The following is a 27,973-nucleotide window of genomic DNA, read 5'->3' as shown; positions in this document are numbered from 1 at the left end:
GAGCTGCAGAGCCAGGGAAGAGTGGGTCTGCTGGGGCTCTGAGAGGAATGTTCTGCCTGGGCTGCTGCCTGCTGCCTGCTGCCTGCATCACTGGCTCCTGCTCTCAGCAAACAGCACAGCTTATCTTTAACCTGAGTCACAGTTGTTTTGACATATAACTGCTTAAGCCATGAACTTCCTCTTGTGTCTTTGTTTGAATCTGTGTATCTAACAGTGGGATGTTTTTACACCTATATTCGGATCTCTTCTTGTCCCCTCATCTTGTGGTTAATAGTTACTGGCAGTACACTTTCCCTCTTAGCAAGTGACTTGGAGAACAGCATTCAGTACTTAAACTCTAAATGTCACAGTGTTTGTGTTCTAAACACATTTCTTTATTCAATCTATCTAAAGCTTTTATCAATATGAGTTTGGAATGTTTCATGTAGTAAAGAAAAATAGAGAAAATGACATTTATTTTATGTCATTTATTGACATAAAACCATCTTTAATAACGATTTCTTTTTAACTTATTCCTCTGCCATATTCACATTCAGCAGGTACTGATGTTCTTGTTGGCTCTTGGAAACACTCCATTTTTATTGTTAGTTTTTATGTGTTCTGGGAAACTCAGAGATTGTCTTTTTTCTTCGGTATGATTCCTGAACGCCTTTTTCAGAAGGGGCAGGAGTTTGGATAGAAACCTACTCTGTGCATCTGGTCATGTTGGCCAGCACTTTCCACTGGGGCTCATTTTTCCATGTATCTGTCTGTTAATGGAGATATTAAGTATAACTGATATATTTGTTAACTTCCACAAGTATAGGAAGCATATTTTTCAACATTATGAAATTGCATAGGCTTAAAAAAGCTACCTAATTTCACTTGAAAAGATTGAAAACTATAAAGGTATAAAAGTAGCTATTTAGGAAGTGAAGAATTTTCTTTATTACTTCATAATTAAGCCATACTTTTGTTGGGCTTGCATCATGACTTTGTATGGACCCACTCATGTCTCATACAGGACTGAAGAGAAAGAGAACATGGATTTTGTACATTGGTTTGGAAACCTTTGTAAATAGTTTCACCTCAGCATCTTATTTCTCTTCTGAGCAGCATGTCACTTTTTCTGGGGTAGTTGGTAGTGTCTGCAGCATTGTGTTAGGCTAATGATGATGACTGGCTTATCACAGGCCAGCAACGCTTAGTGGCTACTTATGTAGAAAGTTCCAGACGATCAGAACATTATTGTCATTAGTGATTTGTATGTTATTCCCATTTGAACTGAGTGTTAGCATTGTAAGCTTGAGACTTGTCTTCTTGTTATCTGTGTCTTAGACCTGATACTGAGACCCTGGTTCTCAGAGGGCTGCAGGTTCATTTGATTGGCACGTGGCTTTGTGGCTGAGGCACTGAGGTCCTACCTTGCTAGGAGACCTCTGTGTGTAGACAGTTTGGGCTTGGAACCCTGCTCTGTTGCTCGCTGCCAGGCGACCTGAACTGGCTGTAGGGCCTCCCCAAGCTGTGTTTGTCCTCTCTGCTAATTTACCATTGTCTGGTGTAAGAATTCTAGAGAGTGTATGTCTGATAGTAGCTGAGGGAAGGGGAAGGAAGTAGATAATGGTTTACAGTGAATGAATTGTAAATGAACCAAGGAGGAAAAACCTCATTTGCATAGAACTTTGTTGCATCAGTAAGGGATGTAGATGACCAGGATCCAATCACAGGGGTTACTTTTGCTTTAAAATATGGTTTATGAGAAGATTCTCTACAGGTGAACTAGTTAATATGGCCGTCACTTTTCATTTCTAATGATAGGAAATACCAATTTGTAAACACACACTATAAACACCTTGAATGGGTAGCACCATCTTTGTTTCTACAAAGGACCTCGAAACTTTAAGGGCTTTAATGAGTTTTAAAATTTTCCTTATCAAATCACAAAAGATAATTTTATATTTAACATAATAGAAGAAATGTTCCATTTTCTCATTTCTAACTTGTCTTTATTCTTTAATAATTCGTGTGCCTTTGATCTAAAACCATTATTTAGAAGACTGGCCCCATTATGAGTAAGACACATGGCTCTGACCCTGAAGAGTTACTTAACGATGAAGTGTGAGTGTGCTACCAGTAAGTTCTTTTATTAGTACAGGTAAATTTCCTTCCTTAAAATGGTCCCCCCATCCCTCTTCCCTTCCCTACCTCTCCCTTTTCCTTTTCTATTTCTTAAACACAGGGTCTTTCTGCTTGGGACATTGAACTTGCTATGTGAACCAAGGCCCCCTCAAACCTGAACAGTCTTCTTGCTTCTGCCTTCAGAGTACTAGGATTAATATGTGCTGCTACACCCTATTTTGGTGGCATTTTCTTTCCTTTTTTTATTTTGTTCACTAGCTTCTGTGTGCCAGTAATTTTAATGATTGTTTTACATTAAACTTGGATAGACTAGGATTGGAAGCCAGGTTTCTATCATGAAATAGAATATATGATAACTATGTAATTTCTTCCTTAATAGCATATTCTTGAAATGTTTTGTTTATAAAAAAATTATCTCCTATCTGTAGAGTGAAAGTACCAACTAAAGGCCGATTGAAAGGCAAGCAACACTCAGAGGAGAATGCAGACCAGTCAGGACATCCTTAGGGATAAAATGGCCTCCTGAAGTGTAGAATCTGCTGCCCCTGCATTTGCCTTCCAGAAGTGCACTTAGGAACTTTTGAATGGGCAGCATTGAACTCAAGATTAGAGCTCATAAAGAGAAACCTTAATTTCTTTTATGCATAAAGCATGTACATGTTTAGTTGGTTTCTTAGCTGCTTTCCCTGTTTTTTCTTCACTTTAGTCCTCTGGGCATTTTTCATTGACTTTCTCAGTGTTTTTCCATTTGAGAGTCTATCTACATTTGTATGTTGGGAAGTCGTCTTCCCTGCCTCCTTCTCTTTGCTGAATCAGGATTTTTTTCCTCCTTTAATGAAATCATAGGGATTAACTGTGGTCCGTGGGCTGAGATTGCTGGGTTCTGTGTAGCTGCATTTTCAGATATCTAGAAGAACATGTCAAGCAGTGACCAGGACTTTGTTGGAGCCAGAATGAATTCACAGGCTGGTGTTTTCTAGGATATTCGAATCGATTTTTCTCTAGCAGCTAATCAATCAGCTTCAGTTGTGTTCTCAATGGAGCAAACCTTTGTGCGTGTGCAGGGGAGTGGTGCGGAGACAGCACCTTCCATTGCTGTCTCTGAATCAAAACGTGGGGATGATGGATGGGCCGGTTGCGCGCCTACCGTGTGCTTTTCTAGATCTCATTTGTGTGTTGTTCCCCCTGCCCTCTCTCCCGCAACACACACACACACACACACACACACACACACACACACACACACACACCTTTTTCTGCCCTCATAAATCTGAAAAGCCCTTGCAAGGAATCTGTTACAGGATATAATGTAAATCATGGATGCAGTATTCAGAATAAAAGACAATTTTGGATGCCTAGTGGTGTCAGTGTTAGTGCTGAAATTTTAAAAATTGTATTCCGAGCTCCAGGCTGGCAAAGAGCACTGTCTCTTATGGCTAAGATTAATTGTGCGAAACAATGAGAAGAAGGACATTGTTTCCTGCTGTATGTTGGGTAGTTAAGGCTAGGAGCAATATTGGATTTTCAGTTGTATTATCCAGATTGCTCAGTTGTGGCGCTTACATAAAGCCCCATTTGACTATCACCTCTAGTGATGATTATTTTATAATGCTTTTGCTCCAAGATAAAAAAAAAAAGAGAGACCAATAATGGCATCGTATTAATTTGTATGGCAGTTAAATGTCTAATTCCCTTATCTATTCATTTGCACAATATTCAAATAAAATAATCAAGTAAATGTCTCTTATAGATCACTTGCATATGCATGTTTGCTATAGATTGTCAACTCTAGAAGGGATTTAAGTACCATGCTTTAAATAATTTTACGTAATAGACTATGAAACTGGAAGCTGCATAAAACTGCCTATTTGAAAGAGAGGAGGTCATTTGACTAATCTGGGAATGCTGACAGTCTAGAAAAGCAGGGAAAGAGTAAGTTTCATCATTTCAAGAGGCAAATGTATAGTGTAGCGTGAGACGTGTATGCGCTTGGAGGCCTGGAGGACTAACAGGCTCATTTATCATCACGCAGATAGGATCGAAGGCACAGCTGACAGTTATGGAGGACTTACTTTGCAAAGTGTAGGGATTAAAAGGATTAAAAGCACATGGACTGTGTTTTAAGGCACTCCTCTCTGTTCAGGAAGGAGGGTACCAAGTGGGAGAAATGACAATGTTTTGCTAGCCCTTGTTGGCCTACAACTTGTTAGTAGGTGAGAATAACCTTGTACTTCTGAACCTCCTGGCTCTGCCTTCAAAATGTTGGCGCTGAGGGCATGCATTACCATACCTGGTTTTGGAATGATGAGACATTAAGTATACAGAACCATGAAGCAAGTCTTAGGCTGTAAGAGCTCATTGACCTTTTAAAAATTTAAATAGGCATGTTTGGAGTATAAAAACATGCCCAAATATCAGTAGTGGTGTCGCTCCTCGGCTGCCCTTATGTCCCTCTCCACTTCCCCTAACTCTGACATTCCTTGCTCATCAGCCTACATCAGTTGTCTCCTTGTAGAGTCTTGCTGTGATCAGCCATGGTCATCCCTAATGACCCTTAAGATCCAAGATACCATTCGGAATATCAGAGTGTATGTTGTGCTAGAGGACTATCATGGCTCCCTGAGTTAACGTGACTATTGGAACTATATGGCTACTGTTCACTCAATAGATGTTTCCTGAGCATTTGTTGGAAGCGGTTTGTATTTCTGCTCGAGGCTTGAGCTGTAGAAAGGCTGAGATTTCAGTATGTGCCATGATTGGTCCGGGGCATATGTGGTGGTATACATGGGTTGGCCAGTCTTCACTAATTGTTGGGTGAGTGGCTAACAGAAATGATCAAGTCTCATGTAATTCCATGTGCTTCTTGGGGCCTGTGAAGAAAAGATGGCACAGAAAATCCATGTTTTGGAAATGAGCAGAAATGCAACTGGGCTTCAGAGTTCATGTAGTGCACTTAACTGAACATAGACTGGATTGTATGACACAGATGTTTAGTGGTGATGGCTATCCGAGATTTTCAGCTGAGAAATAACTGGAGACTCATTTGCTGCCACTGCACAGGTATCTACAGCTTTATGAATTGGGTATGTGCACTTAGCTCAACATTAATGATGGGTACATAAATATGCATTTACTTTCTTATTTTGCACTCTTAGCAGCACTCTGCAAATTATTTTCGGTGACAGTGGGACGCAATTTCCCCCAAGGGTGTGTTTTCAGAGTTTGAATTGAGGCTGATCTGTTTCTGGGGTGGTATTGGTGAACTTTGAAAGTTGTAAGTTAGTGTGGACGGTTGTTTTGGGGAATTTGAACCGCCTTGGAAAGATGTAACTGTTACCTGGTGGTTTCTGAACCTGACCTTCGTGGGATGTTTTCTGGGAAGAAGCACTACTCTGTGGTGCCAGCAGCTTGTGCTCATTCTGCAGAGTCTGCAGTTTCTCACACTGGCTGTCAGTTCATTTCATTTGAAAACTTATTAAATTTCTTCTCCTGCTCCCGTGGATATTAAATTGCCGTAAACACCCTTACACAATGTCACGTATGGCGAGCACAATTTTCTGCATGAAAAACAATGTTTGTTAGTGGGACCTTGGCTGCCTGCAGAGGTTATAAATTCCTGTGTTTCTTGTTATTTGTTGCCCTCCGTCTGCTCCTTATAGCTCTTGGTCAGTTCTAACACATTCCTTACTGCTTGTGATATAGGAGAAAAGTTTGATTTAGGTTGCTGACTTGGAAACCCATGTCCTTTAATGTATCATTTCTGATAGTGTTAACAGGAGCAGGGTGAAATCCAGAGGCTAGAAAATCCAACAGTGACGATGTAGTTAAGTGAAAGGAAGTTGATGATTAAATGAACTGAGTGATTAAGGAAATGAGTGATTAAGTAATTGTGTGTGTATGTGAATGTGTGTGTGTGAGAGAGAGTGTGTGTATGAGCGTGAGTGTGTGTGTGTGATATTGTGTGTGTGCGCACGTGTGTGTGTGTGTGTGTGTGTGTGTGTGTGTGAGTGTGAGTGTGTACGTGTCTAGATGAGTAGGTGATAGTGGAGATCCACCCCAGAGCTCTGCCCCTTCCCTACATACTTACAGTTAGTTCTAAACCTATAATACTGATTCTCGAGAATGTCATACAATATATTTTGATCATATTTACCACTGCCTCAACTTCTCCCAGACCCGGTCTCCCTTTCCTATCCACCTGACTTCATGTCCTCAAAAACAAACAGGAAACTAGTAGGTACAATTTATGCAGCCCATATATTCTTGAGTGTGGGACTATATGCTGGAGTGTATTCAACCGACCAGGGCCATACCCTTAAAGAAAATGGGTTCTTCCTCTCACAGCATCTATAAATTACCAACAGTTCCAGAGATAGGGGGAGGATTTTTTACCTCTCTCCCTCTCCATGCTGGGATTTTGGTTTGGCTCGTGATTGTGCAGTGTTGTGCATGCGGTCACAAGCGTTGTGAGTTCACATGTGGAATTGCCCTGCTGTGTCTGGAAAGCACTGGGTGCTGTTGATCTTTTACTGCTCCAGTTCTTGCCATCATTCTATCTCTTTTCTGCAGTGATCCTGTGACTTGGGAGGAGGGGTCGTAGATTCTCCATTTGAGAACACTCTCTAGCCTCATATTCTCTCCTCTTAACCAGTGCTGAGTCTTTACATTTATCACCATTTACTGCAAAAAGTAACTTCCCAGCAAGGGTTTTGAGATGCACTAATCTGTAGGCATAGTAATAAGTCATTAGGAGTTGTTTAAAGCTATGCCCCTTAGCAGAATAATAGAGGTAGGATCTCTCCTACGCTCTATGACCTGCCTTGCCACAGGTTCTTGGCTCCCATCCTAGTGCCGAGCATGGGTTTCATCTTCTGGAGCAGGTCTCATTAAAAGCAGAAAAATTCCCATGGCATTTGTGCCACTACTGAACCAATGAGCATGGAGACAGCTTTTCTCCTCTGCTCTGGCAGTGTGTATAGCACCTCCAAAGCTATGTACTAGCCTGATCTTATTAATATGTCCAGTTTCTAATCAAGGAAACTGAATATTGCTAAGATGTGGATAACAGATACATGCTGTTTATAAATTACTTACTCCAAGATTTATGTTTTCTAACATATAGTTCTCTGAATAGACTAAAGGAGCTATATGTTAGGAAATATATATTTTAAAAACTCCATAATTATGGGAATCAATGGCCTAGATATTTTCTGGGCCTAGTTTTTAATTTTACTAAAAGTCTTTTCTTAAGTATGATGTATTTTGATGAAAATGACTTGATTCTTTGAAAGCAGAATTTCTTATAATTAGCAGAATCAAGAGACCTTTAACTGCCTTTAAACATGTTTTATAAAACAAACATGCCTTGTATTATGGAAATAATCCGTTGATCGGTGCTAATGAACTAATTAGACTTGTATTAATTGGCTTTCTGTCACTACAATAAGACACTGTGTCTAAGGCAACTTATAGAAGTAAAAATTTCTTTTGTCCGTCATGGTGAGCAGGAGCAGGAAGCTGAGAAATCACATCTTCAACTGCAAACAAAGCAGAGAGAGCACTGGGAGCGGGGCCAGGTTATGAATTCTCGAAGCTCACCTCTAGTGATGCACCTCCTCCACTGAGCTACCTCCCCAAGCAGGGCCACCAACGGGGGAGCAAATGTACAAATGCCTGAGCTTTGGGGGGGGGGACATGCTCATTCAAACCACCACAAACCTTTTGTTTACAGAAGCACTGAAGTAATGTGTTGATGTTTGTAATTTTGTGTGGTTTTTTTTGTTTTTTAAGAATAAATTTAATCCCAGCACTCGGGAGGCAGAGGCAGGCGGATTTCTGAGTTCCAGGACAGCCTGGTCTACAAAGTGAGTTCCAGGACAGCTAGGGCTACACAGAGAAACCCTGTCTCGAAATAAACCAAAAAAAAAAAAAAAAAAAGAATAAATTTAAGAAGATTTAAATTTTTATTGTGTAGAAATCTACATCTCTACTAGATTGGAAAGCATCTAATTTGCTCCATTTGCATGGTAGAAGATAACACTATTGAGAATAGGAGTTTAGGGAAAGGAAGTTGTGAGCTGGAAGATAAAAGCAGTGACCTCTTAGGAGAGAGGCCGAGGAGAGTGCTCTGCACCAGGAGGGACCAGTGCAGCTTGCACTTGAGTGCAGGTTGCAGTTGGCACTGCTGAGGGATAGCCTCTGGCTGCATCCTCCTCTTACACTGATGTGCACCATTCACGCTGGCTCCACCCTGCCCTCCCCTTCCTCACCGAACCTAGCGCTTCTCTTGCTTTCCCTTTTTGTTTGGTGTGCGGGTGCCTGCATGTGTATAGAGTTCAGAGGTTATCTCCCACCTCCTTTTTGTGATGGATCTTTCACTGATCGTGGAGCTCACTGACTTGTTAGGCTGTCTGGACAATGAGCTCCAAGGCTTTTTTTCATCCCTATCTCCCTAGTCTTGGGTTACAGAGTCACACTGCCATGCACAGTTTTATATTATCATGGCTATGCTGTAGGCACTTTACTGTCCAGTGTGTCTCCCGCCTCTCAGTTCTTTTCTCTGACAGGGTTCTCTGTGGCTTTTGCATGACTATTTGGAGAGATGCTAAATTAGGTGGCTTGCCTGTTGTCCCATCACTCAGGATGAATCGGAGGATGGCAAGTTTCGGATCAGTGTGGGATACTTGTGGAAACCTTGTCATTCATGCAATAATAATTAATGAAATTGAGACCATGATTTTGAAGATCAGGGACGGGTATATGGGAGGTCTTGGAGGGAGGTAAGGGACAGGAATTTTGTACTTATAGTATAATCGCCATATAACAGATAAGACTTAAATATCACTCCCTTGCAAGGTGGTTCTTCCTTTTGGAGAACAGAGGATCCCGTTCTCCTTTGTGAAACTGACTATCCAAAAAGCAGCACACTACAAGAAAAGTGCCATAGGCACCTAGTAATTTATACATTCTCATTTTGCTCATATGTTCCTCCAGCAAGCATTTATTGTGGGCCCAATATATAGCATTTGTCATGCCAAATTCTTAGAGTTCAGTAGGGAATTGAACAGGTATTCTCACTAGCTTAGCTGTGAAAGAACAATGAATAGAAAAAAAAACAAAGAAAAAGGATACTAAATATAAATTGTATGTACTTTGGAGGAAGCGGTGAAGTCATATAAGATAAAAGTAACGAATGCAGCCTGCTTTGGCAGTCCTTGTTGACCCAGGACCTTCCTTTTTCCTCACCCTCCATCTTGATCGCTCTAACAGGAAGGAACCCTTTAGTGAGCATCTTCCAGGTCCCAGAGACAGGGCTCTGCAATATCAGCTTCCACACTGTGTCTCTTAGGTAGGCTTGCTTCCAGTTTCCAGGTGGGAAAACTAAGAAAGAAAGAGAATAAATGGTTTTCTTAAAGTCACTGAGCCAACTATGTGAATGCACAGTAGCACCTATCCTGTTCTTGATCAACATGACAAAATACTGTACAGTAATCCAGTCCTGCAGTTGTCAGTACAGTAATCCAGTCCCACGGTTATCAGTAAGCACAGTGATTTACACAGCTAGGAACTACAAGCTAAGATCCACTGGTTGTGAGTTTGGGCTTTTTCCACACTTCACAGTTCCTGGTGATAGGACAGCAGTTCTGAAAACCATAAACCTGATCTTACTGAATTCTTACACAGTTGAAGACATACTTTAGTTATCTGACTATACACAAAAGAAGTGAACCGGGAGGAAGGATCTGGTAAAACAGGGTGTGGCCTGAGAATTCTGCTGTGTTTCTTACACGGTGGTTTTCATGCCCATATGTGTATATACTCATGCCTGACCTCACATGTCCTCGCCTGGGTAACCGTTTCAGAAGAAACACTGGATTTCAAACATTTCCATGTGGCAAAGTATGTGTAGATTGCCTGGGAATTTTGCTGACTTGGGAATGCTATACTGTTTAGTAATGTAAGGCCTGTGAGTCTACAGGTCATCCTGATTCAAGGGTCTTGGGCACCATGGGTAGAAAGGTTCTAGAGAATGATGTGATTTGCATGGCCCTTCATGTTTTAGTCTAATAGTGTTTTTTTGGTTTTTGTTTTTGTTTTTTAGCAGCATCATAGTCTGGCCCCAGCCGTAGAGAATTCTTTGTTTCTTTGTGGTGATAGAGCTTGCTAAACGTAGAGTGCTCTTCTTCTGCCTCCCACTTGGCCACCTTGGCGGTGAGGACTGCCTGGGGCTCACTTCTCCCCATGTTTCAATTAATGTTCAGTAAATGTGTTTTGAATGAGTGCATGTTGTGTGCCGTGATGATTCTCATCATTAGATAGGAAGCCTTGGCAGCCTCTGCAGGGATGTTCTCAGAAGGGACCTTACACATGTCTGGATCCACACGTTGGAAGGAATCGCCACCCTAGCACCCATGGTTGGTAAAGAAGGATGGATTGTTCACAGATGTGAGGACATTTGGGAGAACAAAATAGATTGGGCACATGAGAATATTAGTATATACCTATATATATGTTACATAAACAATAGCAAGCTAGGGAATATTTGAAACAAAGACAATCTTTTACATAGGAATTGTTGAAGAAAATGATTTAAGAAATGATCAGTTTTCTTTGAGGAAAAATGGGGTTGATATAAACTTTACCATGTGAATTCATTTCCATTTTTATATCTGTATTTGTTCACTGTAGTAACATCTGGGCTTTATTTTTCAGACTTGAAATAACTTACATTCGATGGTCTGACCTTTAGCTATGATTGCACTGACTTTCAGATGTAATTCACTATGTAATTAGTTTATGTAAAAAAGAAGGGGTGGTGGGAGGAGCTTGGCTCAGTGTTAAGTGGAGAATAAATTGAATAAAGATTTTTAAATAACTTCTCTAACATGATTAGTTCAATATTTGAATGTATCCAGTAATATTTTTGGAACTGGATTTTCAAGTAATGTATGCTTTTTATAAATTCATAAATATTTTAGTCTTGTGAAAAATAGCTTTCTGTGTTAATTTTGAAAACCTGTGTTATTTCTCAGGTTGCCTAACATTTTATATTTTATTGCATGTTTCTTGACTTAAATTGATGACCTTTAAAATAGCTTACTTTGAATAAATACAAGAGAGTCATGGGGTTTGTTTGTTTGTTTGTTTGTTTTGCTTTAATGGCACATTAGCTGAGGTCAGTGTGGATGTTACTCTTCATTGTCTCTACTATTAGTTTATTTAAGAATATTTGTCGAATACTCCTAAGTAGAGGATTTGTGATATGAAGACAGTGCCATTAATATTTTGCATTTTTTCTGATGAATGCTGAGACATGAGAACCAACAATGACTAATTTCTAAATTAGTCATTTGGAAAACAGGATTTTTTTTTTTCAGTAAAACATTAGAGTACTAAATCATATGGCTTTCCAGAATAGTTGGTGTGTTACTCTTTGTCTATGACAAAGAGAAAATTTAATGGAAGCTTGGCAGGACATATTTTGGGTGAAACCAGATCTTTCTTTAATCAGGGATCATCTAATTTCTGATATCATATGTGTTCAACCATGATACTGGTGAGTTTTCTTAAACATGGATTCCAGGAATCAAAAGTACTAGCCTGGGGCTGGAGAGAAAGCTTGGCAGCTCAGAGTACTGCTCTTGTAGAAGACCAGAGTTCGATCCCCACCACCCCTGTCAGGCTGCTGGGACCCACCTGTAACTCCAGCTCCACAGGAACAAGTATTCACACAAACACAGACTTACATGTGTATGCAGAAATAACAATAATAAAATTAATCTTTAAAATTTCCACAAAGCAGCTAACAGAAATAAACAAAGCCTTATTTCATAAGCCAGGTTGAATCTGTGTACATATCTGATTGTATTCCTTTTCCCCCATTTGCACCGTGATGATTGTTTCGATGGCCACCGTGTGCGTGTGCTTTTGACTAGAACTGGCATGCTGTGCTGCTTTATCACTCTTTAAGTTGACTGTGAATTGAGTACCAGCTAATCTCTTTCCCTCTTTCTGCTCTTTCATCCCATCCTTCCGTTCCATGCTCAGTGACTCCTGGCTGCTGGTGCAGCTAGCCCTGCTTGCTGCTGGAGGAAGAGTTTCAAATGCAGAGTTCTTCCTTGAGGTGTTGCCTTGTCCTTTGCTGCCTCTTGGAAAGTGCAGTGTTTGGATACTGGATGCTGCAAATACATTGGTGCTGCAGTGCAGTTAACTGCATTGTAATAACTTGGTCATTTCGTCAGTTGATAGCAATGTAAGGCAAGCCCTCCATAGAACTGCAGTCACAATGCTCTGTGATGTCCTCAAGCTTTTCCTGTGTCGTCAGCTTTGTTGTCCTAGGCTGTTTTCTACAATTAGATACCTAATAAAAGACCCAAGGTGTAATTTCTGTCCCTGGGACCTTAATGTATTGAGATATATTATTAATATTCCAGAGTCAGGGCCAGAGTGTCTGAAACAGCAGCAGCAGAGGCAACAGGAAAAAATTAAAAGGAAACTTTCATATTTCATAGTGTAGAAGTCTATATACGGTGGCTACCGTGATGATGTTAATGGTGCGGAAAGCTTAATTCTGCCATGTGTACCCAGCAACTTGAAGCTTGGCATCCATGAAGATACTTGGAATCTCCAGAGTCCTCATTGGGGTAGCCCCAGCACTTCACATCTACATTCTCTGCATGCTGCAGACTAGTGTTAAATGAACTGTGACTTTTAATTTGAAATGTATTTGCAAACCAATTTCTATAAAAAAATGGATTTATAACTTGAAAGCAGGTACCTCTGAAGCGCTTGGTAAGTCCTGTCCATCTTCAGGGGGTAGTTGTGCCTGTTTCCAATTTTAGGCAATTGCATTTGTGGTGTGCTTGTATTATGCTTCAGTTTGTGAGAACTAAGGGTCCCTAGAAAGAACAAAAATAAACCCACTTTTGTTCCTAGTTTATTTGCAAACCAGGTCAGATGTCCTTGATTAGCTCTCAGTTGGAGGATAATTTGAACCTTGACAGACTGAACCCAAACAGCAGGGGTTTTCTAGTATGGCCAGTAGATAGCAAAAGAAAAGAAAAGCCAGTTCCAGTTCACAGGCCATACAACAGGACTGAATAGATGTGCTACGGTTAGTGAGTGGTTGCTTCAAATATTTACGAAAGGCCCAAGGAAGAAAGAAAAAGCTAGCATCTTAGGCAGCTGTTTGTAAGAGAAACCTATTAAAAATAAACATGCTGGCTAAGGCTCCAGGGCTAATAGAGCGGTCAGATACCGAGTGCCCTCCAAGGACCGTTGCACAGGTCAGACGTCACAAGGACCCACTTGGACATGGGAGTTGCCTTGCTTTTTGTTTTATTCAACAAATTGTTTTCTTTCATGTTTGAATTTGTTTTAATTCTTCAACTATTCATACAGATATTTAATATTTTCTAGACTATGAAGTCTAGATACTAGGGTCAGCTCACTTAAGTTGTGTCTATTAGGATAAAGTTGGGTAGATGGCTTGCGTCCAGCCTCATACACCATCTGGGCTTGTATAGAAATGCGTATTATATGGTGATTTGTATATGACAGTGACAGCGTTTTGCTGTGATGACAACATTGCTGGGAAGTTCTGGTCTGATACGGAAGTGGAGCCTGAGGAGTGAGGGTTTGGGGTCCAGGCTGAGTACTGGTGTAGTTAATCTTGTCTGAGGGTGCTTTTCAGGGTCCTTAGCAGAGCATCTACTTCTTTAATGTACTACACCATTTTAGAACTTAGCTGAAATAACAACACATTGTACTGGTACTATGTGGATGGTTGACATTCATGTCTCAGTATTCTCATTTTTAACCATTTCTTAATTCCTCAGGGAAAAAAAAGAGCAATTTTAATTTTCCAAGGCTTGACTTTACATCTGAGTATCTTTGTGCAGAGGCTTATGGGGAGGATCCAGTCAAAGGGACCTTGTTATTGGATCGACTGCCTGCTTTCAGGCCAGTTTCCCAGCTAGTACATGGGTGTGGCCATCCTCATTCCACTTTTCTCGAGAAGGTCTGTGCGATTGCCCCTGGCACCAACTGAGAGAGAAGCCATGACCTCATATTCTGAGCCTGGCCTGTTCTTTCTGCTCATGTTCTGTCCATAGTAGCAAAGCCACTCAGGACGCTCCTAGGGTGTTTGCAGGCACATTTTCTCCATCCCTATCTAAACTCCTATGGGCAGAAGCTCTGTAATTACCTGTCAGCTGGAATAATGTTTAATCACCCTGAATTCACTAAGGTAAGAGGAGAGAATGCCTGGAGAGAGCAGACACTGATGCTTAGAGGCGCCCCGCTTGAGTAACCCAGGAAGAAAACTAGCCCGTCTCTCCCATTTCCAGCCAAGTCTTGCTTATGTGTAGTAAACAAGGCTGCTTTGATTTTGCCACTTATTACTGCAATGAGGGGATTGTATTCTGACCTGCACATGCAAGACGGTCAGTGTTGGCACCACTGGTAGTTTTAAGTGAGGAGTTCCCTTCCTCCTGTGTGGAAATGGGGCTCAGTGTCTCCCACAGCAGTGACTGCAATGGTGGTGAAATCTGCAAGTCTCTCTTACTTATTTATTGGATCTGGCCTCCACTGATAACACTACATTTTTGCCCCACTCTGCAGTTATATGAGACCCTTAAACTTAGACTCTTTGTACTTCATCATTGTAATTTACACACTGGGCTGGGACATTCCCTTCAAGACAGTTTGTCTTGTGCCTCCAGCTGCTCCCCAATAGCCATTGTGCTGAATAAGCACTTAGTTCAGTATGTCCTTGATACAATTAATGCAGGCATCTGCAGAAGCGGCCTCGGCAGCAGCAGCTGCACTGCCTTATGGAAGCCAACTTCTGCTTAGCATTGTGATAAAAGAAATAGTTTGGAGCTGAAGCTAATGTTGGCTTATTTTTAGCATAAAGAGAGTTGCACCTGCCAGGGCTGGGAGAGGCCTGAGGTTTGTTGATTACAAGGTCTTGTTAGTGCCATTGTTATTGGTAAAATGGGCATGATGTCATCCTCAGGAAACCGAATTGGCACCCCGTCGAGTGACAAATAATTTACTCTCTGTGGTTTTAGCAGCATGGGCCTTGTGTTCTGAGGAGTGGAGTGCAGGAGTTTTCACAGTTGAGTGCTGGGGCACTGCAGAGGTGGGCCACAGTGAGAGGAATTGATACTCACTGGTAATCAGCATGCATAGCAATGGCCAAGGTGTAATGAAACATAAGTGCACAGTTAGGGTACCAGGTGGGGCCCTGGGGCTTCGCATGCACTGAGACCACAGCAAGCAGCCCAGCAACACCATGTGGCAGCTCCTCATTTTCTCATTAATCCTTCTGTCCCCTAAGTCAGGGCAACATTGACTTTAAGCAGCACTTCATCTGTTCAGTGTCTCCTCTCAGCAGTGGATTGAGGTGATGTCATTCATGATCTCGGCTGTCTGCAATTTATTAAAATAAATCATCACTCTGATTTTGTTTGGGAATGATGCTCGCCATCCTTAGTGGCAGTCACATGACCAGCCAGTCTAAACTGCTTACCATTGCAATAGTTATCTTAACAAAGCAGAGCAGCTGCTTATTTAAATCAGCCAAATGATCTTTGGCCTTTGAAACAACTTAAAAAATTAAAGTATGATATATATGTAAAAGAGTTAATAGCTACTAAAATGTATTTTCTTTGATTATTTGAAAACTGTATTGTATTTGTAGAAGCTGATGCGGCTTTTGCTTTATGCATCGCTAAGATTCTCTTTCTGGCAAGTTTCAGAATGAGAGACCAGTGAAGGAAGTGTGGCTTGTGGGTGCTGCGAATGCCACTGGGCTGCACACTAAAGAATGGCTGAAATACTGAAAGAGACAGAGCGCCCGAGGTCTGTGGCGTGAGGAAGTATGTTTAGAGCTTGCTGAAGGACTTAACTAGCCTTAGGGCAGCACAGGGAAGGACCGCAGGGAGCTCACATCTGGCTGCTTTGGTTGTGATTGCTAGGCACTGCATCTGTTCTGTAGAACATAAGCAGTGTTAGTAAAGACTTTCCCCATCGCTGAGTTTTCTAGGCTACATATAGCATGACAACATGCATATCTCAGGGTACTTTAGGTTGGACTCTAGAGCCGTGACGGTATCTGAGCACCATCAGCTTAGTGACTTTACCCACAGAAGTAACCCTCCTAGATTTTGTCCTGTGGTACCCTGAATGCCCTGAAAATGGAAAGTAGCCAGTGTGAATGCCCCGCGATGTGGCGCTGAGGACGGGAAAGCTGTTCTGTTGGTGTCATGGCTGCTGTCTCTTATCCCACTGGACTCCCACCTCTTATCCAGACACATTTAAAATACCCAACTGAATTTCCCACGTTTGTTTTGAATATGCCTACTAGGAGGTAAATTCACGTTGGTCTGCCCTTTTGTTCCTATATATTCATGTAGGCCTGGGAAGTGCTTGAGATCACCTGTTGTTGCATGTGGAAGAAAATAATGTGGTGGTGGACAAAAAACACACCAGCAGCTCTCTATCTCCTGAAATTTGTTCATTTGTGTTGAGATCCCGGTAGAAATATCCCAGGGGAATATTTCTATTTATCACCAAGCATTTGCTAGATCCCATTGCTAGCCAGGCAGGCTGTGAGGTCATGCCAGGACCATTTGCTTTGTACATATGGTTCTAAGCAAGTACCTATTCAACAAGCAGCAGTCTTCTCGTCTGAAACTTGGAGTAGCAATTCTGGATGCTGTGGTGTCCCATGGAGCAGGTGACTGCTGAGGTTCACGCTTACTGACCAGTTCTGTGGCACATAAATGGTTAAAAGTCCATGCTTATTTTACCTTCAAAGACATCACTACACAAGAAAAGTAGACGAAAGCCGCCATCATTTCTCCTTTTTTAAGTGCAGTGATGTCCACGTACCCACAGGTTGTAAACTAGAAATTTCAGGTTACTGAAAGGAATTAGCCAACTGCCTGAATATCTGGGCTCTCTTCTCTTGATGATTATTTTTAAACCTGTGGTATAAAATTCATAGGATTAAAGGAAAATATAATTATCAATACAAAGAATATCTTCATGACATAGCTTCTTTACTTCTACATTAAATAACAAAATGTATCTGGTTCTAATATATCCATATATTTAAAGCAGTATATGATACTTCAGATAATCTGGAATGAGGGTAGCATGATATGAAAGAATATTTAAATCTTATAGGAAAAATATTACAGGTACTTTGAATACATATAAAAGCTTGTTGCCTGTGTTCTGAACTGTAGAATTTCAATAAGTGGTAACAGAAAACAGACTGGATGCTTTTTCCAATCCAAGGGCAGGTTTTTTCTCAGTTATATACATGCATGATTTCCTGTTGGTATACAGGCATCTCACTTCTACCTTTCTTAGTGAAGAAGACACAGTTATCACCAATGACAGAAAACTGATCTGTAAACTGATTTAGCAGCATCAAGAAAATAGGTCCTGGTAATAGAATTGCTTGAGAGTGCTTGCTGTCTTGGTAAGCAGGATCCGACTAGCAGGCTCACGTTGTCCTGACCCTTGCCTGAGACGCCTAGGTGGGGGTCATCCTTCATTGCTACCTGCATTAGACATTTCTGAATCATGTGACAAAATACATGAGAGGAAAAAGTTATTGTGCTCATTCCTTCCCAGGTTTCCTTCAACGATGCTTGACTTAGTTGCTGCCAGTCAGCCAGTTGATGCTGCCACTTGAGTGGCAGAGAAAGCTGCTTAGAGTTTTGGTGACTGGAAGGACATGGGGCTGAGGTCCCAACATCCTGAGATCATCCATCCCCCTAACTAACTTTCCCCTCCAGGCCCCACCTCCTAAGGTTCCCAGCCTCTCACAATAACCTCCACTAGCTGAGGATCAAGCCTTCAACCCTTGGACATTTGTAGACCACTTAAGGTGTCAGTTATTACATCGCATCTGCTAGTCCCCTTGAGGAGATTTACTACGGTTCAGAAATTAATAATAAATCTTTCTTGTTATGGCTTGCTAGGAGCTCATTTGCCGACACTCCAGACATTGAGTCTAGGTTCTAAATGTTCTTTTCTTTGTTGTTGCTGTGGAAAACATCCTGACAGAAGCAACTTACAGAAGGATTTATTCTGCCTCACAGTTGGAAGGGGTAACATACAGTGCAAACAGCCTCTTCTGGCAGCCAAGGAAGGCATGGCTGCATGAGCAAGACCTTGAAGAACTGCTCACATGGTGTCTACCGCCAGACAGAGAGCGAGGAAGGCTGACAATGCTCTTTGAGCTTTCTTCTCTCAGTCAGCCTGAGACCCCAGACCATGGGTCATCACAGCTCAGCAAAACCATTATAGGTCCTAAAATACACTCTGAGAGCATGCCCTTACACACACTCACTCACTCTCTCTCTCTCTCTCTCTCTCTCTCTCTCTCTCTCTCTCTCTCACACACACACACACACACACAGACCTACCCAATATATGTCCATGGTGATTCCAAATACATGTAGATTGACAAAGAAGATTGTCACAGGTCTCAAACTGAATGTTTTATTTGATCTAATTTTCAGGAAATTGATACAAATTCCCTTTTCAATTTATGTATCATCATACTACTACATTGAATTGTTTACTAACAAAATAGTTGTCCCTTCACTGTGAACTAAGAATGCTTAAGGGATCCCTCAGTTCAGAGTTCACAGATTCTTTGGTTTTAGCTTACATAGATATCTGGGCTAAAAGCTTGTTTTTGATTTTTATAATACTGGAAATCAAATAAAGGGTCCTGGACATGGTGGATGAGCCCTGTCCCACTGAACTATATATAGCCTCAGCTCCCTGTCCTTTGCTTGAGATGTAGGACTAGTGAAAAGACAGGCTTATCCCTTACAATAAGAGAGTACATTTGTGTAGTTGTAGACATCTTATTTGTATACACAAATAGCCACAAAACTGTAACATGTGTCTCAAAATATATTCTAGAGTGTTTATTATTTAAAATATTTTAAGATATGTATTTTAGAACAAGATCTGTTTTATTATTTTGAAAATGCTTGCTTTTACAAATGTGTGTTTTCTTGATTATCTCTTTTGAAGATAAATTCAGTATTATAGTTTTGATTACCAAAGTTGTTTCCAGAGTTAAGTAAAAATAACATTTAGCAAGGATCTTCAGACCACACCAAAAAATTACTCTTGGCTCTGAGGCTAGTGCTAGTTTCAAAATGCCCTTGGGGACAGTCGTGGTGAATGCGATTCTTGCCTTTAGAAAACTGGCCTGAGAAGCCTGGCTCTCTTCCTGTCCCTTGTGCCTTGTAAGCATACTTAGATGTCTCCACCTGTGAGCAACAGGCTCTCATCAGACACTGAGCCTTGCTCCTGAGAACAGCAGGCCATGCTTATTTATAAGGTACTCAGCCTGTGCTTTTTAGTTATAGTCACCAGAATAGACTAGAACAAATTGTGAGTCTTTCTGCTCTAGGAGTTTATGGATGTTCCCTCAGAACCATCACCTGAAGCTTAATGGTCAGGTCCTGGAATGCAAACAGTATAGCCGAGTGCTAAAGAGGTTGAAGGACAGATCATTTGATGTGGCAACTCGAAGCTCATGGCTTAAGTTTAGAGAACAATTATAAAACTTGTCCTCAAACTTTAGAATACATTAAAAAAAAAAAACCCATCTTGGAAGCCTGTTACATGTGTAAGAAATTGATTTTTTTGTTTGTTATTTAAGTCACAGGTCCTTAGCTTTAAAGAAAAATAAGAAAACTAAGTAATCTGTCTGTCTTTCTGAGAGTTACTTTATTATAATGCCAAGCACTGTTCTGTTTGGTAACATTCATAATCGCCATCTCATAGGCACCCTATCAGATATATACTGTAATTTACATGTTTTGTAAATGAGAAACTGAATCAAAAACAGGTTCAGTAACCTTCTCAAATACACAGCCAAGCCGTGGTGGACCAGAGCCCAGGATCTTAATTGCCCTTTCTCCTAGTGACTGCAGAGTTACTAGCTTATGGTACAAGGGGTCTGTTGACCCCCAACATCCACCAGGGTCAGCATCCTATTTGCCTCTGTGGATGTCTTAAGGGCTTTCCTTTGTATAGTGTTGTGATTTTTCAACACTGTCCTCACTTCATTTATTTTTCTATATTCTTTGAATCTGAAGCTATGTTCATAGCCAGGCCTTTGTTTGTGTCTGGGAGGCCATAGTGAGGAATCCATGTGGTAGGAGGATTGTAGGGGTAGAGGCTGCTAAAGGGAGGCAGGGGAAGCAAAGAAGCCCAGTTTCAGTGAGTGAGGAATAGTATTGGCAGATCCAGAATCTGTGTTGAAGGGGTCTGGGGTTGGTGGACTTGGATGAAAGGTCATGCTTTAGTGTTATGTATAATTGTATCTAGATTGGGTTGAAGGATGCTGGGCTTGGGGTAGAGGTTAATTACTGAGGCTAGAGGTGGTTTCCAGGCACATAACTAAAGCTCCTATAAACTAGCTTTGGGTATCCCCAAGTAGTTAAAGATTTGGAATGACACTAGGAAATACAATTATATAGAGGAAAGGTGTTTTCGTTTTAATTTTGTTCTAGAGTGAGCTGCTTTGTTTCTTTATGAAACAGAACAAGGAAGTAGAAAGCAAGATGTGAATTACTGGAGAGCAACATCTTAAAGTTGATGGGAGAATGATTTCAGAGGTGATGGAACACCCTGATAAGCTTAGCCAAGCAAGGGTCCAGGAACATGACCCATCTTTATGACAGGGAAAAGAGCTGAGGTGGCGGCGGGGGGGGGGGGGGGGGGGGTAGTGGTTCATGTAAAATATACCCTGAGAAATTGGTATGACAGATTGAGACTTTGAAAATCAATGCTCCCTAGCTCTCTCTGTAAGTGGGAGATTCATGGAGAACCATTCTGACCTCTTTCTCTGTCTCTGTCTCTCCCTCCCTCCCTCCCTCCCTCTCCCTCTCCCTGCCCCCCCCCTCTCTGTCACACACACATTTGAATTAATAAAAATAAGTTTAAAAAAATTCAGGAAAACTTTGAACCTGTTCTAGTGTTTGAATTGCACATCTCAGTTTCACTCTTCCTAGGCCAGGGAGGGGTAGGATCACTGAGTCCAGGAGAGGGCGGCAGCGTCTCAGCAGCCTTTGCCTGTGGGCCACTCTTTCCCTGTGTACTTGGCTGTTCAAAATTTATCAAGCGATTTGGTCGCCATTGCCTTAAGTGATGAAAAAGGGGAAGGGTCTCTAGAGATATTTAATAATCTTACAATTTATCAAACTTTCCCTCCCCGAAATGGCAGGGCTGGAGAATACAAAGGCACCAAACATGTCCCGAGAAAGGGTTCTGTTGCAAACATTTCAGTACAATTTAGGCCTAATTTTGTTCCAACTTTGCATGTAATAAGACATTCAGAAAAGGCTCACCAGCTAAATAGCTTATAAAATACAAACTGTGGGAATATAGGCCTAATTGGGCTTGTTGAAAGAATTTTTAACATATAAACATTAATTTTTTTATTGAGCATTGACCAAATTGAAAAAAGGCTAAACTTACTTGTTAAAATAATCTGACATCTTCACTGCAGATCCAAAATTTCTGAAAATGTAAATAAATTAAATGTAGGCTGTGTTCTACCATCTGTAATGAATTAGCATTCCGTTTTACCAGCTGCTGCTGCGGCTTGGGGCCGACTTGGGATCAGAACACACCGGTGGGCTGCTGCTAAATTTAAGAACCTGGGGTTTAAAACTGGCAGAGCTAGACTGGCGATTGGAAAAGTCTCTGCCATTATGAGTAGCAGATCTTTCCACTTGGGACAGGAAATATGTGTCTACTTTTTGTACAGATGTTGTCAGACAAATGAGGAGGCCAAGCCTCTGCCTCTTCCTACCAACATGGCAGGCAGATGGTTCTGGGGGCCACTGCTACCTGAGGGTAGGGTTGCCCTGGAAGGGCAAAGCAAACAGAAAGCCGTAGCAGTCGTTTCTTATACTAAAAAAAATGTTTTATGTGTGTGCCCATGTACAGCATGTGTGCCTGTTGTCCTCCAAGGTCACAGGAAGTCATTGGATCCCTTGAAACTGCAGTCGTGGTTCTGGGAATGGAACCCTAGTCTTCTGCAACTGCAATTACCACCTAACTGCTGAGTTGTCCAGACAGGACTTTTTTTTTTTTTTTTTTTTTTTGTAATATATACATATTTATTTAGTGTGTGTGGTATACGTGGGTGTGTGTGGGGTTTGTGAGTGTGTGGACTCTATGCGATTTGTGGGGTGTGAGGGTTGTGGACATGCATGGTGGGTAGACAGGGTGGGGTGTGTATGTTTGTGAGGGTGTGAGGTGTTGGGGGCTTTTGGGGAGGATGTGGGGTGTGTGCTGACACAGCACACTCATGTGGAGGTCAGAGGGCGTCCTGTCTTTCTCCCACGATATGGTCCTAGAAATGGAACTCAGGCTGTAAGGTCTGGCAGCATTCTCCCATATCCATTGAGCTGTCTCGAAGGCCTGTAATAGAAACAGTCTCTTACATAACAGAAATGGTCTAGCAAAAAATGGAAGTGTTTATAGATTGGTGAGAGATCTTGTGCTTCTAATTAAGCTTAGTGATATTGTTTCATTTTCTAGTTTTTACTTTTAGCATGTAGAAAATGGGTCTCTAAAAAGACTAAATGTCCATTTGTGTGTCTCACTGGGGAGCTAAGGCCGATGCCAAGCAGTCTTCCTGCCTTGACATTCTGGGTGCTGGGATTACAGGTGTGTGCCACATATACCTGGCTAAATCTGTACATTTTAGAGTCAGGCAGGTCTGCTTTGAATTTGAATTATGTTGCTTCCTGGATTCATGGTCTTGTAAAATCCCTTCCATTTTCTGAGCTTCAGTTTCCTCATCTGTGTAGAATGTCAGTAATAACATTTTCCCTTTGAAGTTGTTCAAACACCTGGGACTGTCCCTGGAGGCTGAAAGTGTATTACAGGAAAAGAGTGGGTGTGGCCTGTGAGTGCCACACCTCTGTCATTGTGTTGCTCCAGGGGATGGACAGAACTTCACAGTGATATATGATATCTGATGCTTCAAATACAAACAGTGGATATGAGGGTTTACAATTGTGCACATCACCCTGGACATGTCTGGTCTCATTTTTTTGGAAATGTGCCTGAATTGTAGTATCCCTACCTTTAGTTTGCTTTTGTTGTTTCTTCATTGGCCTAGATTTAGTGAAAGCATAAACTCTGACTGGAAGTTATTCTTTGGCGTCAGAATTGAAACATGGTCATATCTGAAATGCCCATGTTACTTTGGTTTCATAAGCAGTATTTGTTCCTATTCTAAAAGTTTCACTGGTACCTGTGTGATAGCTAGTTTCAGTAGTCAGCTTGACACACCTGAGAAGATAGAACCTCAGTTGCAGGATTGCTACCATCAATTGGCACATGAATATGTCTGTGGGGTCTTTTTCTTATAGTAAGAGGGCTGAGCTCACGTGAGTGATGGCAAGCCCATTGTTGGTGGTGGCATCCCCTAGGCTCTATAGGAAAACTAGCAGAATCTGAGCCTGGGAGCAAGCCAGTATGCAGCATTCCTCATGGTTTCTCCTTCAATTCTGGCTTAAACTCCTGCCCTGACTTTGGTAATAGTAGATTATGACCTGAAATTGGAAGCCAAAGCCAAAACCAAATAAACTCTTTCCTCCCCAAGCTACTTTTGGTCAGGGTTTTATTGGAGCAACAGGGCAACTAGAACAATATGTTAGCCCTATGAGTTTAAGAAGGTCAGTGCACTCAGGTCAGTGAACACATTTACTTAACATAGGACATGTGTAAGGTATTGGGAGACAAAGTGATGAAGTATAAATTTAGCCTCCTACAGCCATGTCCAGAACATGAGGGAGTGGCTGCTGCGGGTACCATAGTGTCAGGTGTACCTATGGCCTGAGCAGCCATGTGATCCCAAGAGCAGTGCAGCTGGTTAAGCTTTACTGCAGGCTGTGTTGTTAAATGGAGAACAAAAATAGGTTCTTAAGCAATTTGTAAAAATTTGTCTAAAGATATTCGCAATGTTTAAATAGGGTAGTGATTCTTACCCTGACAAAACAGTCTTATCCACAGCCCTGCAGTCTAAAAGCTTGACAAGACCTGGGGAATTTTTAGCCTGCCGCCTTGAAGGTATGTCTGAGCCTTTCGGGGACCCTCCCTTACCTTTACTCTCTTATTCCCATTGTCCCAGAATCCTCTGGTGGACTCAGGGTCAACTGACTGAACTGGATCTATCTAGCCAGTATGCAGACCAGCTTGAACTGGCTTCCCTGGGGCTGACACCTGTGTCCCCGACTCACTGTGCCATACCCAGGCTGGCCCTGATCCTGCTTCTTCAGCTGTGTCGTAGTATGAACCCAGAGCACCTGTTTATGACCTGTGTTCATTTCTTAGTGTTCCCTGTCCACTCATGAGTCATGACTTGAGCATTGAGCCTGTGCATTGAGATCACTCTTGATTGAGCCTTTTTTCTTCTAGAATCTGAATCTATCACTTACCTTGTTTTGACTTGTTCCTTACACAGTCCACTGCATCTGCAGTTGGCTTTGTGTGGCTGTAACCTAGCCGCTCTGGCAGGAAGTTACCTATGTGTTCTCCATTTCCAACCTTGGACTTGACTGCCCCACTTTGTGCTGTTCTGTCAAGGTCATCTATCTAGACTTTCTCTTTGCTGACCTTGTGTCCTCCATTCACACTAAGCTCAAACTGCTCTAACAGTTGTGGGATTGGTTCTGATGCCTTGCTGGTGGTATCCCCTCCCCTGCAAAGTGCCGTGCAGTCACCTTTTCTGTGTTGCACTATGGTTATGGGTGCTACATTTTCTCAACTAGACTATAAGGTATTTTTATGTATCTCATATCATGAATTTTGTTAGTGGAATGGTGTAGGGACTCAGGCTTAGACAATAAAGCAACAGGGGCCAAATATCTAGCTTATCTGCTTATCTAGTGAACTTCTCCCTGGTTCCCTCAAGGCTTTTATCTGTGACAGTCTCTCATTGCTCACCTGTACAGAACCCATTCTGCTCTTGTGCCTCCAGACAGCACTATTGTTCGCAACTCTCTGCTGAAGTACTTTGACCTTTAGAGCTCACCATCATGGCCTGCATGTGACATTTTTGGAGATGCTTTTGCACAAGCTTAGAACTGTACTGAGATGGTGCTGTTCATTTCTGTGGCTCAGAACCTCTGCATACCCTCAAAGCTGTGCTCCCTAAGAAGGGGAAAGACACTCTTGTCATATAAGGAAGAGTTGGTCTTCTCTGATCATAAGTAGAGTTCACCTCTTGAATTACAAACTACTTTGCTATGGTTTAGAAGTTAAGTAAATAATTTACCCTGTGTGTTATGCATCAGCCACTTTAACAGTTTCTGTACCATTTAACGTTAAAAACAACTATTTCAGGTAATCTTTGTTCACACTTGACAGATGAAGAACTAGAGATTCAAAAAATATCCACAAGATGCTTATCTATGCCTGGGCTTACTTGCCTCTATCACTTGCTGGTATATTGACATTTAACCCTTCTTTGTCTTTGACAATTGATAGGAGTAAGTAGCTCTTCTCCCTCTGGATTTCCCAGGATTCTCAGCATGTCCCTCTTCTAGTCCTTTCAGGCTTCTAGTCTAGCCAGTACATGACCTTTACCCAGGAGTACTTCTGAGCCCCAGAACCTGACGCATTTAAACAGAATCTTGGCCATGTTTTGCTTTTATTCATAGACAGAGCCTTTCATTATTGTCAGTGAAGGGCTTATCCTGATTGGCAGGTTTTCATCTGACAATGTAGAGTTCTGACAGAGTCCATTCTCTCTGCAAGCTTTCTGTCTTGTCTCTCTTGGGGGTCATCTTCCCTTTCCTCATTTCCGTACCTCTATGGGTGTTAGAAGAGAATGGCCTGACTTGATTTTGCCTGTTCATCTTGTTAGAGAACCGTGTTTTATTTACTACCTTGGAGGGTTTAAGTACCTTAGAATTGGGGGGCTTTACTTACTGAGTGATCAACAGAAAATTTGTGTAAACAACCTGGGTTTTCTATGCCACAGACCTAAGGGCAAACATTTGGTTTTTTGGTTTTGTTTTTTAAGGTGTTTGTGTAAGAAATTCTCTTAGGAATCAACATGAGAAGTTGATCAGAGCTCCAGAACATGCAGACTATGAATATGAGGCAATAGCGTGTTGTCCTAAATATGCTGAGGATTTCTTGAGATAGGCTTTCTCTATGGACCCCAGCTGATCATGAGCTCAGTGTGTAGCTCAGGTAGGCCCCAAACTCTCGGCAGTCCTTCTGCCTTTTCTAGTTCTGGGATTACACAAGAGCACCACTCTAAGTTTTCATGATGCTTAGACATGAGTCAAGTTCCACAATGTCACCATACATATCTTATAAATAAGAATATATTTTATGTGATCTTTTAATTATTTGTATATTTCTCTATAAATTATGTCTTATTTATAATTCATTTCTTGAATTTGTGTATAGTTTGAGTTTAAAGGCATATTTGGAAATGGATTATCTAAAATTCAAATAATCAGTTTCTGTATTTTAAAGGGAAGATAGAAGCTTTATACAATAGGTCCAGTGAGGGAGGAAAAAAATCTCTCATTATTGTTTTCATGAACATTTGCATATTTACTAGAAACAAGAAAAATGGCTGGAAACCTTTGGGGCAGGCTGTGGGACTTCTTTAGCAGGGGACTGAGGATGAGACCAGTCACCATGTGGTGTCTTCTGTTCTACAACTCTCTTTGCATTTAACTCATTGTGACCTAGAGTTTCCTTTAGGATGAAGGTGTAGAAAAGAAGGACAAGCAATTGCGTGTCTAATGTGCTTCCCTTTTGCCATGACTGTAAGCACATGAGTGATTCTGACAGTGATCAACACCATCTTCATCTTCATTCTTGAATATCCAAGTCACCATGTGTCATAAAGAAAGATGTTGGGACCATTCTCAGGTTTCTGTGCCAAAGGCTCTGGTGTGCATTTTTCATGTTCTAAGATGATACTGACCTTTTGGTCCAGTATGACATTTCATGATGTAGCATAGATTATGGTATCAAGAAGCATATATTTCTTGTGTTTGATATATCAATGCATAGATTTTCTATTTGTATACAGAATTCTGTGCATTTGTCATTGAACCTAACTTTCAGCCCACCTGTGATCTCACTCATATTTTCTAGCTCGATCCTTTATAAATGGGAAAGCTATTGATTTTTCTATACTTATCTAGAACTTGATTGCACCTTTTTATTTATTATTAAACCAGTGGCTTTTTAAGTTGCTTCTTTGGGGTCTTACGGGTAAACAATTATATTACTTCAATTTTTCTCTCTGTCTCCATTTATCCCTGAAATTCCAGGGTATAAAATATCTTTTGTCCTTCCTTCCTTCCTTCCTTCCTTCCTTCCTTCCTTCCTTCCTTCCTTCCTTCTCTCATTCCTGTCTATTATAGTTTTAATGTCTTAATTCTAGTTTTTATAAAGATTGATTTATTATATGTAAGTACACTGTAGCTGTCTTCAGACACTCCAGAAGAGGGCGTCAGATCTCATTAGGGATGGTTGTGAGCCACCATGTGGTTGCTGGGATTTGAACTCAGGGCCTTCAGAAGAGCAGTAAGAGCTCTTAATCACTGAGCCATCTCACCAGCCCCCCTTAATCCCCCTTAATTCTATTTTTTAAGTTCATGTTTATATACTTTCAAATCTCTTGTTTCTAGCAACCTTGAAGGGGGTTCAGCATTTTATATTCACACTTTAAAATATGTTGGTTTTGGACACTATAACTGCAGATATAGCTCAGGTCCAGAGCAGTTGGCTTACCTTAAAATGTATCCTTGTT

At 41.3% G+C, this 27,973-nt stretch overlaps 1 protein-coding gene across 1 annotated transcript in view; it reads left to right on the top strand.

Annotated features, from left to right (window-relative positions):
* Cdkal1 (CDK5 regulatory subunit associated protein 1 like 1) overlaps window positions 1–27,973 on the top strand; it is a 505,752-nt gene that overhangs the window by 217,364 nt on the left and 260,415 nt on the right. The gene's annotated exons all lie outside the window — the stretch shown is intronic.

Source organism: Mus pahari, chromosome 16 (genome assembly GCF_900095145.1).
Source record: "Mus pahari chromosome 16, PAHARI_EIJ_v1.1, whole genome shotgun sequence".
In the NCBI taxonomy this organism is placed as follows: Eukaryota; Metazoa; Chordata; class Mammalia; order Rodentia; family Muridae; genus Mus; species Mus pahari.
The sequence above is the reverse complement of the archived record's forward strand: the minus strand, read 5'-3'. Positions and strand labels throughout refer to the sequence as shown.